Source organism: Vitis riparia, unplaced genomic scaffold (genome assembly GCF_004353265.1).
Source record: "Vitis riparia cultivar Riparia Gloire de Montpellier isolate 1030 unplaced genomic scaffold, EGFV_Vit.rip_1.0 scaffold669_pilon_pilon, whole genome shotgun sequence".
Lineage (NCBI taxonomy): Eukaryota > Viridiplantae > Streptophyta > Magnoliopsida > Vitales > Vitaceae > Vitis > Vitis riparia.
In genome coordinates this window covers 21,232-29,561 of record NW_023269730.1, presented here as the reverse complement: position 1 = coordinate 29,561, position 8,330 = coordinate 21,232, and the positions used below count along the sequence as shown (strand labels likewise).

Here is an 8,330-nt window from a genome sequence, read left to right as displayed (position 1 = left end):
GGATTTGTAAGTACTCTCTCCTAACACACGTATAAATTTTATACCGAGGTTTCTTATTTTTGATAATTTTTCAGGTGTTTCCAAAGGGTTCACCCCTTGTAGCTGATGTTTCAAGGCAAGTCTTAAACGTGACAGAAGGAGCTAAAATGCTACAATTTCAGAAGGCGTGATTTGGGCAAACACCCAGTTGTCCAGAGCTCACCAGCTCAGTTTCTTCAGACAGCATCGGGCTTAATAGATTTTGGGGCCTATTCGTCATTGCTGGAGTCGCTTCATTTGTAGCTCTCATCACATGCATCACCACATTCCTTTATGAAAATAGAGACGCCTTAATAAACTTGAATCCCTCATCTTCCATATGGAGAAAATTTAAAGCCATGGTGACACGCTTTGACCACAAAGATCTTAGGTCCCATACTTTTAGAAAAAGTGATCAACTTCAAGACAAGCAGCATCAAATCCATGGATGCAGCTACACCAACTTCCCTCCAGGTCCATCGAGCCTTTTGATCCCAACCCACAGCAATTTTGCTTTCTTCGGAGAACAAGGAACACCTTCTTCTGGACATGCTGATCCAGTCGGTCCAAATCGGCGGATGTCTCCACATATATTGTTTGAATGTGAGCTTGCTAATATAAATCACGAGCAAACAAGACCGCCTGTAATTGAATAACCGATCGATCAATTCGGTTTTCCTGTGGTCCTTATGCCGGTGGCACCATTACCCACAACCATGAATTAAAAATAAAAAACAAAAATGTTGTTGTGCTGTAGCCATGCGCATTTCAGTTAAATGATTGTTCAATGCCAACTATTTGCTATGAACAATAAATTCTGTCAAATTTACGAATTTATTGTTGCCTAACGCAACAGGTCAACTTCTTGTGCTTTACAGGCAAAAAAAAAAAAAAAAAAATAATCAATATTTGTGGTTGACATTGCTTCCCCACACACAACATCTTGATCAATGGAGGGAATGTAAAGACATATATTCATTTTCAAGGTTATTCTTTAGTACAGTTCTTTTTGTTCCTATTTGAAAAGCTTAACAGTAAAACTATAATTATAAGATTTTTTGGGAGGCCTATGATGATAGTGAAGGGCTCTCCCCTCTTGTACCATTCTTTTAATATAGTAGATTTCCTTCTTCTCTAATTATGGTTTTTTTGATCATGAGTTTTTCACGTAAATTTATATGTTCTTATTCTTTTTTTATTTTTTATTTTTATTTTTATTTTATTTTTTTATTGCCTATTCTCATTATTGTGTAACACAATTCATTAATTTTGAATGATGTAATTTTTTGTGAGAATAAATAATTTTTATTTAAAAAATATTTTAAAAATTATCATTTTCATTCCAAGGGTAGCCACATATCATCATAAACCTATTAAATTCCATGCGTCCGAATGCAGAAGATGATAGGTCTATCACCATGTGAGTACTGCCAACTGCCACCTAACACTAGTGAATATTATTGGAATTCAACTACATGCTACAGGCGATGAATAGCTCCATGGAGTTCATCAAGAAAACCCCTCTCTTATGACTTTACTGGGTCAAATGCTAGCGCAAGAAGCAAGCTAAAATGTGTGTTTCCATGGAAGAACATTTATAAGGATACATTCTTATCATGATTTCATCATTATATATAAGTTACGTTTTCTTATTTAAAAGATTCAATCTTTGACCGGCCAAGAAGTGGTGGTTGGGTTTTGTATTCACAACTATGCATCTGGGTCTTGTTACAGTGCCTTCGCTTCTAGGCTTCTGATTCTTGCTTTTCCAAATTCTAGGACCTATAAATGAACTGTATTCTGCATTATTGTGAACCATCAAGAATCCGAAACGTAGTTCAAAAATGAGAAAGGACCTTGCTCAACTGGGATTCTTCTTTTTCTCTCTCTCCCTATGGAGACTCTTTGTAGAAATGGTCATGGCGCAGAACACAACAATCCCAGTTAATGTGGGACTGGTCCTTGACTTTGATACATCGCTAGGAAAGATGGGTCTGACCTGCATCCCCATGGCCCTCTCAGATTTCTATGCCTCTCATGGTAACTACAAGACTAGTCACGTTCTGAAGACTAGAGACTCCAGAAGAGATGTTGGTGCAGCTGCAGCAGGTACTCTTATCTCTTTTCTTCTCGCTCTCTCACAGTAGTAATTAAGTTTTATTTAGTGTTATCTGACCTAATCTATTAGAGTTTCTTCATATAAATATACCTTATTATGTTAAAACAGACACACACCTTAAATTGTTCTTATCATTATTCTTCTGTGTATTTCTACTGATCTATCTATACATACGCAGTACTCAAAATAAAAAATTAATATGGGACTTTGAGGAAACAAACAAACCTCCTCTTTGGGGTGGTTAATTGCTTACTTGTTTTGGACACAGGTTCATCTGTATCTATCATAAAAAACTTCTGTTTGAAAAAAGAATCCTCTCCACTTGGTTTGAAAGAAGATAAAGGAAAAGGGCAAATGCTGAATTTTCCTCCGCTCAAGTTGTATTTTCTGGTGGGCTTTCAACATGAGAATAACAAGAAAATCAAAAGCTTTAATTTCTTGTGACCCCTTTAATTTATAGTCTCAAGATGGATGAAATGATATAAATATTCTCCATCTCAGCCCTTTTTTTCTCCTTTTTGTTTAGGTGTAATGGGAGCCATGCATATGCTAAAATTGAGAGAGAGAGAGAGAGAGAGAGAGAACTACTGTTATTTAATGCTTATTAATTAGGATTTAGACCCATTGGAGTCATAGCATGTGTGGGTAGAAAAAGACAAAATTCCAAGATGACGTCCTTTCACTTATAAGTTGCTCAGTCTTATCTTCAAGACAGCGAATTGTAAGAAAATATTTGCCTTACATTTGGTACAAACATAATCTAATGCATGCCAAGCACTACCATCAAACGCTGGTAACTTCGAAATATCTTGTAGCTAACTGCCAAAGATGTGACCTTCTACATGTTCCATAATATTTCCAACAACACATGGTTTCATGGCGAAGCTGAGTATTGGAACTCAAATCAGTAGAATACAAGAAAAATAATATTGAATAGTAAAGCTTGAATTAATCTTTTTACCCTACATAGAACATGTTTGGGATTGAGCTCTCCACTGAGCTTGCCATGATTGAGCCTGTAGCTATTTTTTAATTAGGTTTCATTAGCCAATGAAAAGGAAAAACATGTGATTGTAATTGAGAGGAGATTTTATTAGTGAGTGAAAAAAAAAAAATGTGTGCAACCATAATTCAAAGCAGAATGAGAGCTTTTATTATTATAACCTTTTTATCTTCATTTAATTAATGAATTTTAAAGTGTTGGTGTATTTAGTGAATATAAAGATTACATTAGTAACCAAACTACATAAAATTTGTTTTGTTTTCTTTTTCTTATTTCAGCTCGTATGTGTTGAGGTATAAAGACTGAAGGTAAGGTTAATTTTTATTAGTAGGGAGAGGCTATCATATGGGTTGCCACGAAGCTTCATACAAAGGTATTATCATAATTGTCTCTCTCAATTAATAAATGTCAACTGATGGCTATGACACCGTCTAAAGAACTAAGAAACCACTAGAAAGGTAAACACATAGAGAAGAAGCACGACCTGATTCATGAGATAGTTCAAAAGGGTGATATATTAGTTAAGAAGATACTTTCTGCAAATAACTTGGTGGATCCCTTCACTTGCAATTTGACAAGTCATAAGAGGTTCGTGCATAGTATCTTGCTAGAAAGTTGGAAACTTAGGAGAAAATGGGTCATTGAAAGTCTGAAAAACAACTCTTGGATTCTAGGAATCTACATGAATGCTTGAGTGATTGGATTAGTGCTTGAGTGTATCAACCGATTGAGTGGTATTGGACTTAAGCACTGAAAACTACATCCAAAGGCTCAACTAATAGAGTTGTGCATCCAACGACTTGATCGATCAAGCTATGTATCTAGCATGACAAAAGTTGCATCTAACACCCTTGGAAAATTTTTGGTGCTCAAGCGCTCATGACAGTTGATGTTGTAGGGAACCCCATATCTCTCCATTTCCTATCCAAGATTAAGTTAGGTGCATGAAAATCTTCCTAAGGCTTTCTAAATCCTATTCACAATGGAAAAATAACATTTTAAAAATTAAATAGGATTTAGAATGTGCAACAAAAAACGATACCTAAGATTTAGACGTTCCCAAATATGTAAGAAATAAACTTGAATCCAAAGGTTTCTAAATATTAAAATTTAATTTCGCTTTTGAAAATTTAACTAAAATATTTTTTAAAGTGATTGATTCAATTTTTATATTTAAATAGTTGAATGTACAAGGTTTCTACATTTTTGTTATGAAAGTCATTTTATTATATATTAATCACCAAATTTAGATTTGTCTTAGATAATTATAATGCAGAAAATGCTATTAATCTTTACTTATTCCACAATTTATTATTTCCTCATATTGTTGCAGAATAAATTAGTGAATGCCAATAATTCTTTTTTGTACTAATAATGTAAGTTAATTAAGTTACAAAATATTATAAGAACATACTTGCCTCAACAAATATGATAATTAGAAATTTTTTTAAAAAAAATTATTTACTACAAATATATGTGATCCATCCATTTGCTATGAACAATAATTCATCACTGAAAAATTGTTTTGCTGTGAAATAAAATGTTATTAAAAAAAGCCATTTCTTATCATAAAAATATTTTCTTAGCTAAAAGCGTTACGGAAAATGGAGAAATTTCTTGTAATGAATTTTCCAAAAGCTTGCCTGATCAGTTTAATCCAAGATCGGATTGAAAAGGATGATCGAAGTGGAACTGAATGTACCTTCCGGTTCATGGCAGGACTAGGACGGGGCGGTCCGGTTTTCTAATCATCGCAGATATGACGCATAATGTTGTTTTAGAATCCATATCAGTCAACGGCTCCTACATTTTTTACAGGACATAGGTGACTGCCTTAAATTCCGTCAAATTCACGAAATTATTTCTGCCTAACACAACGGGTTAACTTCCTGTGTCTTATCTGCATCCAAAAAAATCTATATTTTTAAAGATTGTCCTCACACTAGCTACGTGGTCTGCTTCTCCACACACAAGATCTTCGCCAATGGATCGAATGTAAGGACAGAATTCATTTTCATGGTTATTCTTTAGTGCAGATAATTCATTAATTCTGGATGATGTAATTTTTTGTGAGAATAAATATTTTTTATTTTAAAAATTGTCACTTTCATTCGAAGATATAGGCAGCCACATATCATCATAAACCTATTAAATTCCATACGCGCGAGTGTAGAAGATGATAAGTTCATCACCATGTCAATACAGTACTGCCAACTGCCACCTAACACACGGTTGTCATAGCAGCACTAGTGAATATTGGAATTCAACTATAGGCTACAGCCGATGAATAGTTCCATGGAGTTCATCAAGACAACCTCTCTCTTATGACTTTACTGTGTCAAATGCTAGCGCAAGAAGCAAGCTAAAATGTGTGTTTCCATGGAAGAACATTTATAAGGATACATTCTTATCATGATTTCATCATTATATATAAATTACGTTTTCTTATTTAATTAGTATTTTAAAAGATTCAATCTTTGACCGCCTTAACTCGCCCAAGTATTGGTTGGGCTTTGTATTCACAGCTATCCATCTGGGTCTTGTTACAGTGCCTTCGCTTCTAGGCTTCTAATTCTTACATTTTCAAATTCTAGACCCTATAAATGAACTGGATTCTGCATTACTGTGAATCACCAAGCTTTCCAAAAGTAGTTCAAAGATGAGAAAGGACCTTGCCCAACTGAGGTTCTTCCTCTTTTTTCTCTCCCTAGCTATGGCGACTCTTTATAGAAATGGATTTTAATGTGGGAGTGGTCGTTGAGTTTGATACATCGGTTGGAAAGATGGGTCTAAACTGCATCCCCATGGCCCTCTCAGATTTCTATGCCTCCCGTGGTAACTACAAGACTAGGCTCGTTCTGAAGACCAGAGACTCCAAAAGAGATGTTGGTGCAGCTGCAGCAGGTACTCTATCTCTGGTCTTCTCGCTCTCTCACAGTAGTAATTAACTTTTATTAAGTGTTGACCTATTCTATTAGGGTTTCTTCATATAAATATACCTTATCATGTTAAAACAAACACACACCTTAAATTGTTTTTATCATTATTCTTCTGTGTAAATATAAAACTCTTAAGAGTCTAACTCTTATTTGAAGTTGAATCATGGTGTTGACCGCATCCCTCAAAATGTTGAAGAGTTCACTAAGGGTTATGACGTACTGTATCATGGATGTGAAGATGATGTAGGTGTTGATCATTGCAAAGACTTTTGGGAGAAGCATCTAGGCAAATCTATGTACTTCTTTTAGAATTAATAGATTTGTTCTATAATCAATTAAATGCATGAATTTTACATTTGTAGAGTTTCTAGTAGATTCTATATATGGTTTTTCTTGTACATCACATGGGTATTTATGATTGAATTTTATTTTGATATTTGATTATCACATATTCATTACAAAAATTTATAAATAAGAAAAGAAAAATAAAAATTTTGGGTTTAAAAATTAAGATTTCTTATTTACCTCTCTCTAAGTAGTTTCAAGGATCAAGATATATAAGAAGTTTCAAATTACATTAATGCAATTCACTAATTCTAATGTGAAGAAGATAGTCAAGTATAAGAAGTGACGTTGTATGTTTTTTAATTTGGTTTCATCTCTAAAGTCATCTATTAGTTAAACAAACAAAACTCAACATGACAAAGTATAAAATAATATTTAATGTAGACTTTGCTTAATCTGTTGATTAAAAGTAAACTTCCATGCAACTTTCAAATGGTAGAATTCACTTAATTTGGATTAAGGAGGTCATTGTCTACAAATGCAAGTATTACTAGTCACATGTCCATATGTTCTCTCTTTTAATACTTTTTTCTTTTGAAATAGAAATACTTCCGATAATTGCTATTATTTTAACTTCATTTTGGCATTTGAATGATACAAGCAGCTAGCTTCTTAGGTACTAGAGGTAACAATTCCATCTCAGCAATTACAACTGATTAATGAAATTCACGTGAAAAAAAAATAAAACATAAAAAATAATGAGACAAAAGGGAAAAATAAAAATAAAAATCTAATGCTAAGTGATTGTTTTTCAACCTCATTAGTGTCCTTTTGCTATCATTAATTTAGGGTATATACCAACAAATTTTTGAGTTAATTTAAATATAGAAAGCTCTTTTAGTTTTCTCAAAATATCTTATATCATCTATACGTGGAGGTTATGATCAAAATTTTGTTAAGGGAGGGGAGGGATACCTTAGTTATCATTTAGCATATTAATTAATTAATTTAGACATTAGTTATGATAAATAATCAAATTAACTAACAAAGAATTGGTAAAAAAAATGTTTCAAATTTGATTAAAAATTGTATGAAAAACATTCAAAGAAATTTATCAAGCATATTTTACTAGAAAATGTTCAATACAAAAAGGCCTTTTCCCCTCATTTTTCTTAATTTTGCTATGTTTCTTAGTTGTCGTAGTTGCATGCATGGTTGACATTTTCTCAGTGAAATAAACTAATAGATTCATCTCTTATTTCCTTCAATAAGAGACTCTCATTTTATAGATTTTGTCTTAAACCTATGTTTCTACTTATCTATCTATATATACACAACACTCAAAATAAAAAAATTAATATGGGAATTTGAGGAAACAAACAAACTTCCTCTTTGGAAAAAGGGCAAATGCTGAATTTTCCTCCACTCAAGTTGTATTTTCTAGTGGGCATTTAACATGAAAATAACAAGGAAATCAAAACCTTTAATTTATTGTGACCTTTTTAAATCTATAGCCTCAAGATGGATGAAATGATAAAAATATTCTCCATCTTGTCCCGTTCTTTCTCCTTTTTGTCTAGTGAAGCAAAGCAGTGATTTGTATTTTTTTTTTCAGTCAATTCTCTTACATCTAATGACACGTGAGACCCTTTAAATTCCAAGACCAAGAAAATACTTGCATTTTATTATTGTTATGTTTTTTTGGGAATTCAAATTCAAATCTCCTACCATGACTTTGCCCTAATGGTCATAAATTTTAAGAGCCATGCATATGCCTCATGACCTAGAATTTTTTTCTATATTGTTGTTGTACCTAACACTAGAATTCAGAGAGAGAAAGAGAGAGAGAACTACTCCTATTTGATGCTTATTAATTAGGATTTAGGCCCATTGGAATTGGAGTATGTGCAGATAGAAAAAGACAATTCCAAGCTGATGTGAATTTCACTTATAAATCATTCAGTCT

General features: G+C 33.1%; 1 long non-coding RNA gene across 1 annotated transcript; it reads left to right on the top strand.

The window, feature by feature from the left end:
- Positions 1-5,347: 5,347 nt before the first annotated feature.
- Positions 5,348-6,447, top strand: LOC117910254. The gene is made up of 2 exons (XR_004650596.1): positions 5,348-6,044; positions 6,236-6,447. It is a non-coding gene; the product is annotated as an uncharacterized LOC117910254 (long non-coding RNA).
- The last annotated feature ends 1,883 nt before the right edge of the window (positions 6,448-8,330 follow it).